At 34.2% G+C, this 9,913-nt stretch overlaps 1 pseudogene; it reads right to left on the reverse strand.

Moving 5' to 3' along the window:
* Positions 1-5,463: 5,463 nt before the first annotated feature.
* On the reverse strand, positions 5,464-9,615 carry LOC123892868 (annotated as a pseudogene).
* Positions 9,616-9,913: the final 298 nt, after the last annotated feature.

A 9,913-nucleotide genomic window follows, 5' to 3' on the forward strand; every position in this document is an offset into this window, starting at 1 on the left:
AAGTCCAATAATAATAAAAGGGAAAATTGAACTATACTTACCATCATACAGCAACCATCATAATCTAATCTAATCTCGATAATATCTGATCGTTGAAATAGACCTTAACTCAAAAACGAAAATAGACCGCATTAAGCACCAAATCTCCCAAATACATAACAAAAACTTGAATAGCTCAGCACCTGAGAATTCCTTCTCATCAACTAGCTTTTACAATAAAGCATCACCCTGCATTTTTGGGCCATCAAGAAAATCCCTTACAAAAATCATGGAACAAAGTATATTTATCTTATTGTTAAATTTTGAGTTAGTGGGCTCATGTTTGCCACACCATGCTTTATTATATACTGAAAAAATATTCATCTCAGTGACAGTGTCACGATTAAGGTCATAAAAAGACAATAAATACCATCCACGATTAGGGTCATACTGCATTTTACTCTGAGGTCATTGTTTCATTGAGGCATCCAATCCTTAAAAAACTAATGAAACATCCAAGAACACAATCATCAAGATCATAATGCAAAATCGCTTCTAATTGCGGTTGCAAAATTGAATTTAGGGACCAATGGTCATTAAAGCACAACAGATATCCATTCATGCATTATGAATAAAGATTCATATATATTTTTTTGACAAAAAAGAGGAAACCGAAAGAGAGAATTGCTTAAGTGGCAATTAAAGCAACAACTAGCTTTCACATTTAGTGACTAGGGTCATTAAGTTCATCCAACGTTTTACTCTATGGTCATTGAGGCATCTATGATCCGTCCGTTACAAAATTTATCTTTCAACCCGAGGGTCTTGGCACATAGCATATCAGTTTCTTTTGAATGTTCTTGAAAAAATTGTGTTTGATTGTCTAATATGCCATAAGGTTGAGACTCAGACAATTATTACGAAGAAAAAAAATATAAACATAAAAACTGAGACAAGAATCGTATACCTCTTGATCTGACTTTTCATTTTCAAATTTGGGATAGAAAGTTTCTCTGATTCGTGCATGAAGCCACATCAACACCAACACCTGAACCATCAAACTTCCCTTTACCCACCAGCATGCTTTTAACTTCAGTTACAGTCCTCCACTAATAGTTCCAAGAGATATCGGTTTCGAAATTTTAACCACCTTATTGGCATGATGAACCTGAACATCGCTATGTTCGCCAATAAAAGGTTTCGTATTTATCAAGCAGAAGATTAAATCATATTGAATGATAAAAATGGGTAAGGTTCTACCTTTTTCCAGTTACTAAATCCAAGACTTACAATTATAATCATTAACACAAATATAGTGCTATCTGATTCTTATACCAACGCTCACCGAATTTTATCAGATTTCACAATAGGTCGCAGTAAAAAAGACTAACAGACACAACCTTATTATTGATTCCTCCATTGATCACAATGCAAGCATCCTTACATAACATAGGTTGTCTGCATAATGCCACATTTTTGGGCCACCAAGACAATGCCCTCATGGAACAAAGTATATCCATCTAATTGTCAAATTTGGAGTTAGTGAGCTCATAAATACCATACCACCCTTTATAGAATAAAATTTGGAGGTAGTGGGCTCATCTATACCATACCAACTAGTGACAGTTTCACAATTAGGGTCATAAAAAGACAATAGACACCATCCACATTTTGAATAAAATTTCATATTAAAATTGCTTTGCTTTGAAAGCCACCATCCAATTTGTCCATTATGAATAAATAATTTATAATGCATTTTCCTCAGAGGTCATTGAGGCATCCATCCCTTATAAAACTTATGAAACATTAGGGAAAAGAGTCATGAAGTTCATAATGCAAAATCACATCTAATTGCAGTTGCAAAATTGAATTTAGGGACTAAGGGTCATCGAAGCAGAATATATATCCATTGATGCATTATTTATTATGAATAAAAATTCATAATTTTTTAAATAGAAAAGTTCATGATTTTCTTAATAAAAATCCATTGATCCATATAGCAATTAAGGTAACAACTAAATTTCACATTCAGGGACAGAACATTCAGGCATGTTTCCTCAATTATTGGTTTCCAATAAGCAGAAGATTGAAAGTTCTTGGGACAAAACATGTTTCCTCAATTAAAGTTTCGTGTTTTCAAGCAGAAGATTGAATGTTCTTGAATAATCAGGAATTAAAAAATCGTATCACAACAGGTATCAATCGTAAACCAATATGTTGGAATGAAAATAATTAACAGTATGCAAAAACAATATGCTCACTGCTTAGCAACATTAAGATTTAGACTCGAGGGAAATTTCACTTCAGCAACTGCATTGTTCTAAAATGCCTCAAGGGCAATTTCTATTTTATTCCTAATTGAAGAAAAAAGAACCTCATCAACATAACAAAACACTACCTTCAAACAATAAAATTAAACCCATATTTATGACAGTAAAATGAAAAATCAATTCAGCCACATATCTCCTTTGCTATCACACACCAAAGACACTTTCAATACATTACAAGAAAGCAGAATATGGACAAACAGGTCTGCATAGTTTCCGCTCCACTACTCCATTCCCCTCTGTTCATATGCACTTTCTTTTCTTTATTTCATTGTCCAAACAGTCCTTACATATGTGCTTCTGAGAATTTCGCATATATTTATGCATCAAACCAGAATTTCGCATAAAACTACTTACAAAATGGATTAATGTGGATATGAAGTTATAGCAAAATGAAAATAGGCAAGCAAGTACTAAATCATATAGGGAACAATTTTCCTAAACTTATGCACCAGAGACAAAGTTAATGAGCATCAAAATTCGTTCAAATCATGAAATCTAGCAATTGCATGGAAGAAGCTAATTAGCTAATTAAATGACAGGAATGACAGAATAACTACTACTTACATGGATCATGAATCATTATAAACCCTAAGTTTACACATTGAAGAGGCCATTGGGGACTTCAGAAAATATTCTTTTTATTGCAGGGCTTTCGCTTTCCACTATTCCAGATTTTCATGGTTTGTACAACACTTGGATTCTTCAAAATATAACTTGCTAGCATAAGCTTACCATGTTCTTAGGTGTAGTGAAAGGGATTGCGGAACAACATCTGGGAATACCCAACTTTTGTTTTGTCATCTTTTCTAGCACATACTTCCTTGTTGTTTGCGTCAAACTGTTAATAGTGCACATAAGATAAAAAACATAAAGGTGCGCGTTATAGGTTCCACACTGAATGAATTAGATCCAACCCAAATTCTAAGAGTATGGTATGAAAAGATAAATGAATTAAGATCCTTAACAAACCTCAACAAGGTCAAGCCTTTGAAGCTTAGGACAGTGGTTGAGAACATCAAGTATGAATTCCTTACTATAATCAGAACGAAAAAGCTCCAGTTGGGTCGAATTATAAAAAGTAGGAATTAAATCAAAATAGATATCCAAAGAGTTAGTTTCTTTGTACTTTGCTTTAGTTGATTTGTTTCTTCCTTAGTGTATTCCTTTGAAACCCTTATCAATAGGCTAATCCAACACAAGCATGCACTCCATTTTGCATTTGCAAAATCACTTCATATTGTAGTTGCAAAATTACATTTAGGGACTACGTCATCAAAGCACAAATGCTAACATTTGTGCCTTATACATCATCTCAGTGACATTTCACGATTAGGGTCATTACGTTCATAACACAATCACTTCTAGTTGTAATAGTAAATTGAACTTAGGGAGATATCCATTCATGCATTATGAATGAAGTTTATAATTTATTGTTGACAGAAAAGAGGACATCGATAGAGACAATTGCTTGAGTTGCAATCAAGGAAACTTGGGTCATTAAGTAATTTATCCAGCATTGTTTGGGCATCAAGACATCATATCCCTTACAAAATTTGAAGGTTCACTATTTATCGGAGCAGCAGGTTAAAGGTTATTGAATAATCAAGAATGATAAAATCGGCAGCCCAACATCGTTCCCACCATGTATCGATTATAAACCAGATGGGAAAAATATGATGGAATGAAATTTCCAATAAGCAGAAGATTGAAGATTCTAGGGACTGAACATGTTTCCTCAATTAAGGTTTCTTGTTTTCAAGCAGAAGATCGAATGTTCTTGAATTATCAAGAATTAAGAAATCGGTATCACGTATCACAACAGGTATCAATCGTAAACCAATATGTTGGAATGAAAATCCTATAATTACCATAGCAAACGAAAAAAAAATAACATTCAAAATATTCTTGGGACAAAGTGCATTTGCTCAATTAAAGTTTGATTGAATGTTCTTGAATAATCAAGAATGAGAAAAATAGGTCCTACCTTTTTTCAAGCAGAAGATTGAATATTCTTGACTAGTTAAAAATGAAAAAGATGGGTATCCCAACAAGTATCAATGCAAATGTATTGGAATGGAAGTTTCCAAAATTACACTATAGCAAACGAAAAAGTTAATCTTTCAAAATATTGGTACCAAGGCTCGATTAACAAGGTTCTTTTATTTTTCTCAAGCAGAAGATTGAATTTCTTGAATAATCAAGAATGAGAAAAATGGGCAAGGCTCTACCTTTTTTCAAACAAAAGATTGCATGTTCTTGACTAAATAAAAAAATGGGTATAACAACATGTATCAATGCAAATATATTGGCTTGAAAGTTCCAAAATTACTGTAGCAAGCAAAAAAGTTCTACCTTTCAAAATATTGGTACCAAATAGGGTCTTAGGACAGACCACCTTTTGCTCAATTAGTAACGTTATTTTCTTTCTATCAAGCAGAAGATTGAATGTTGTAGAATAATCAAGAATGATGGATACAAAAAAATAATCAAGAATGAGAAAATGAGTATCTGAATATGAATCAATGCAAACATGTGGAATGAAAATAAAAAATTACCATAGCAAACAAAGTTTATCTTTCAACCTGAGGGTCTCGGCACATAGCATATCAGTTTCTCTTGAAAAAAAAATGTTCATTAATTTTACAAAGGCGGTTCTGATTTAGTATCAAGAAACTGATTCGGTAGGGAATCAAGAACTAAGTTTGAATGTGAAATCAAGAAAAGTATCAAGAAATCAGAACATCCATGGTCGGAAAAAAGAGCGCACAGAAGAGAACCCTGATAAAGAAGGAGGCCGCAAGTTTGCTGGTGGAGGGGAAGAGTCGGTGGTTGAGAGAAAAAAAAAAAGAATTCTTGCATGTTTACTATATTTCTACCGCTGAAACTGCCAGACATGGGTGTTGTTGTCTGTCGCACAAAGACGACAAAGAGATTCCCCGCGTTCACCAACTTGCAGGGGAAGGCCAACAAATGTGATTTGTCCTCTCATCCGTGGGACCCAGGGGGTTAAATTGGGCTGCAAGATTGAGAAAACACATTGGTTTTAATGACAATGCTAGTAAAGTAGTTTTGTAATTGTTTTTTATATTTTAATCACCTTGAGGACAAGGTGATAGTTTAGGAGGAGGAGGAGGGGGGGGGGGGGGGGGGGGGGGAGTATCGTTAGATATGGGCCTTAATTAGGATATCAATAATAATGGGCCTTGTTAGTAATTATTATAAAAACATTTTGTTAGTAATTAGATATGAGCCTGAAGTAGTTTTTATCATTAGTTAGCAGTTTTTATAGAAAATAACTGTCATAAACAGTAATTAGATAAGACTAGACAGTTTTTATAGAAAATAACTGTCACATAAGTGTTGAAATATAAATAAAAGGGATGATTGGGAAAGAGGGTATCTGGGAATTTAAGTGGAAAGGGGTCATTTTGGCATTGGGAGGTGCAGACCCTCGAAGTTCTGCGATATCATTCTTGTAATCTAAGGGATTTTCCTTATTTCTTTCTTATATATAAGTTGGTTTCTATCAGAAATGAAGGGAAGATGAAAGAAAATGTGGGAATTGAAATAGTAAATGAAGTATTAGATCACTTAAAGGGTTCGAAAGGACAATTATACCTTTTAAAAAATAGACAACGTTTTAAAAATAAGGTTCGAAACTTGGCCCTGAAAACTTAATAGCAGACATAATATGCAGCTGTGCAAGGCGCCTCGCAGGCTGAAGGCGTCACAGTGGCCACCGGCTCCGCTATGTGTTTCCGCCATTGCACGCTATAGCGCCGCTATAGACAACATAGATGGCGAAACTAATTTATTATTTCTTTTATCATTAACTTAACAGAGGGAAAATAAAGGTTTTTGAAAAGAACAGGTCTACTCTATCCATTCAACATTAGACAAAATATAGAGAATAAAATACATGCTCATCTACTGGGACATTTTTCACCAACAATTCCAGCTTATCCTTACTTCAACTCTATGTTGTTCCTAGCCAATTAAAAACACACACACAAACACAATAGCAGCCAAGTGAGTCGGTCACAAATTTGTAAGCTTGCCCCTGTGTTGTGTTTGTCATATTCAACAGATAATAGAGAAAAAAACCTCAACAATGGCAATCTCGAAGAGGCTTATGCTATAAAAAACCAATATCCAAGATCCTAGTGTGATCAGGAAATTGCGTATAATATATAATACGTATCTCTACAGTAATTGCAACTAAATATGAGGGGAGAATTTCCATCTTCTGGTTTGCAACACCAAGCAACCCAACTAATCAGAAATGCCGTGAGAAAAAATTATCCATGCAAGAAAACAACAACAAAATTACTAATTGACATACCTTGGCGCATTTTTAAAAACTTCGAATTCTTCTTCAGTTGGTAGAGCACAGCCAAAAACATCTTTTGGCCTTGGTTTTTTCTTCTCCATGTGGCGGCCTAGGAATTAAGTAATTCACAAACACATTCAATGACACCAGAAATGAAAGAAAAAAAAATCACAGAGAAACTAGATTGAAAGGGGAAAGAAAACATGGCAAAGTGAGGAAGAAGTACAATGAAGAGGAAGGTCCATCGGGATTGGTTTGTGTGGGCTCCTTATTCACCATATCTTCTTTTTTCTTCTCATCATTCTTCTCTACAGCCTTAGCACTTTCAGGATTGTAACCAGGAGGACGAACATACATAAGCTAACAGCTTGCATAAGCTCCACCTACACACACACAAAAAACACAAATATGAAAAACCATATTGCAGCCAACAAAAGAGAAACAAAGTAACAAAAAAAAAAGGGTATGGTGCAAATTGAAACCTTTTCCTTATCCTTCTTGGAGAAAAGAGCTGTCTGGCGATAAAACTCTTGCTCCTGAGCATACTGCAAAACACAATAAGAGGGTTATGTAATACTGTAATTGACATCAGAATTGAGCGAAATGGAAAGGGAATAATAAGCAGGAAAGCTACTTGCCTCACAAGCAACCTCTTCAGTTTTCTGTTCGCGCTGAGCATGAGTTTGTTCAGCAATCCACTTATGCCATTGATTAGGATACAACAAAAGGATGCCAGGAATTTTGGTTAAGAAAATTATGTCTCCAAGCGGTACCCGATTTAGCCTTATAATCAACCTCTCCTCCACCTTTGTCATCATTGAATCTCTTGCTCAACCTCACACCACCTCCTTCTTCACCCTCCATCTTCTCTCCCTCCACCTTTTTCAAACAAACACAAACACCCTTCTCAACCAATAACCTTCAAATTAAGCCCATAAAGAGATTCCTTATATTTACATTGGTGCATTGGAAATTAACCATCAAACTTCCTTTATCCACCAGCATGCTTTGAACTTCAGTTACAGTCCTCCACTAATAGTTCCGTGAGATTTCAGTTTCAAAATCACCGTTGAACCTTGGAAATTAACCACCTTATTAGCATGTTGAACCTGGACATCACTATGTTCGCCAATAAAAGGTTTCATATTTATCAACCAGAAGATTGAATTGTATTGAATGATAAAAATGGGCAAGATTCTACCTTTTTTCAGTTACTAAATCCAAGACTTACATGTATGATTATCAACACAAATATAGTGCTACTATCTGATTCTTATACCAATACCCACCAAATTTTATCAGATTTCACAATAGGTCGCAGTAAAAAAGACTAACAGACACAACTTTATTATGGATTCCTCCATTGATCACAATGCAAACACCCTTATATGGCATAGGTTGTCTGCATAATGCCATATATACCAGATAGATATTATAAGAAATAGTTTAGACTCCAAAGAATTGAGAATTCCTTTGAAACCCTTATTAGTAGGCTAATCAAACACAAGGAAGCACTTCCTTTTGCATTTGCAAAATCACTTCATATGGTAGTTGCAAAAAATTACATTTAGGGACTAGGGTCATCAAAGCACAATATTATCCATGTCTTTTATATTAAAATTGCATTTGAGGCAACAACTATCTTTCACATTAAGGCATCATCCATCCCATTGTCGAATTTGGAGTTAGTGAGCTCGTGCATACCAACTAGTGACAGTTTCACAATTAGGGTCATAAAAAGACAATAGACACCATCCACATTTTGAATAAAATTTCATATTAAAATTTCCATTATGAATAAAGAATTCATAATGCATTTTTCTCAGGGGTCACTGAGGCATCAATCCCTTATAAAACTTATGAAACATTAAGAACAAGGGTCATTAAGTTCATAATGCAAAATCACATCTAATTGCAGTTGCAAAATTTAATTTAGGGACTAAGGGTCATCGAAGCAGAATATATAGATCCATTCATGCACTATTTATTATGAATAAAAAATCATAATTTTTTGAATAGAAAAGAGGCCACCGATAGAGAGAATATTTCTTGAGTAGCAATTAAGGCAACAACCAGATTTTACATTCAGGGACTAGGATCATTAAGCCACCATCCAATTTTTCCATTATGAATAAAGAATTCATAATGCATTTTCCTTAGGGGTCACTGAGTCATCCATCCATTATAAAACTTATGAAACATTAGGGACAAGGGTCATTAAGTTCATAATGCAAAATCGCATCTAATTGCAGTTCAAAAATTGAATTTAGGGACTAAGGGTCATCGAAGCCACCATCCAATCCCTTACAAAAATTGAAAATTGAAGCTTCATTTTTTTTTCAAAGCAGAAAATTGAAAGTTCTTAAATACTCTAGAATAAAAAAATCGACGATTCCTCGACTATAAACCAATTATGTTGGAATGAAATTTCCAATAAGCAGAAGATTGAAATTTATTGGGACAGAACATGATTTCCTCAATTAACTTTTCCTGTTTCCGGCAGAAGATTGAATGTTCTTGAATTATGAGGAATTAAAAAAGCGGTATCAATCTTAAACCGATATGTTGTAATGAAAATCCCACCATTATTCCCAGTATGTATCGAATATATAAATCAGATAGGGAAAAATATGTTGGAATGAAAATTCCAAAAGCATGTGAAACTCCATTATCATAGCGTCCAAAAACTGTCTTTTAAAAGATTGGTACCAAACACTTTTTGCACAATTAAGGTTCTTTTATTTTTCTCAAGTAAAAGATTGAATGTTCTTGAATGATAAGATTGAGAAAAATGGGTAAGGTTAATTTAGGGTTTATACCCTCATTTTCATAAATATAAAAAAAAAAAAAGGATTTTGATTTTATGAAGCGGAAGATTGAAGATTGAGAAAAAATTACCGTAGCGAATCGAGCATAATACAAGTTTCTTTGATCCACCCAACACCATAAATTCCAGAATGTGTTCTTGTGCGTGTTTTGTTCTTGTTTCTTGAAGAAGAAAAAGAAAGAATGAGTTTTTTATATTCTTCATGTATTTCACAATGCGCACGTGCGTTTAGTAATCCCTTTGCTTAATGGGCCGTTTATTTTATTAAGGCCCGTTAAGATTTGATTTTTTTTTTAATAAGGATTTGATTTTTTTGAGTTTAAAGACTACACAAATTTACACTGACAATCAATAAGAATGAAACATTATTTCACATCATATTAAGAAAGTGGGGTTTAGTGCGATAATGTGGCGGAAAACATGATTGATATTGGTTGACAGTGTACA

Source organism: Trifolium pratense, linkage group LG6, assembly GCF_020283565.1.
Source record: "Trifolium pratense cultivar HEN17-A07 linkage group LG6, ARS_RC_1.1, whole genome shotgun sequence".
Taxonomy (NCBI): Eukaryota; Viridiplantae; Streptophyta; class Magnoliopsida; order Fabales; family Fabaceae; genus Trifolium; species Trifolium pratense.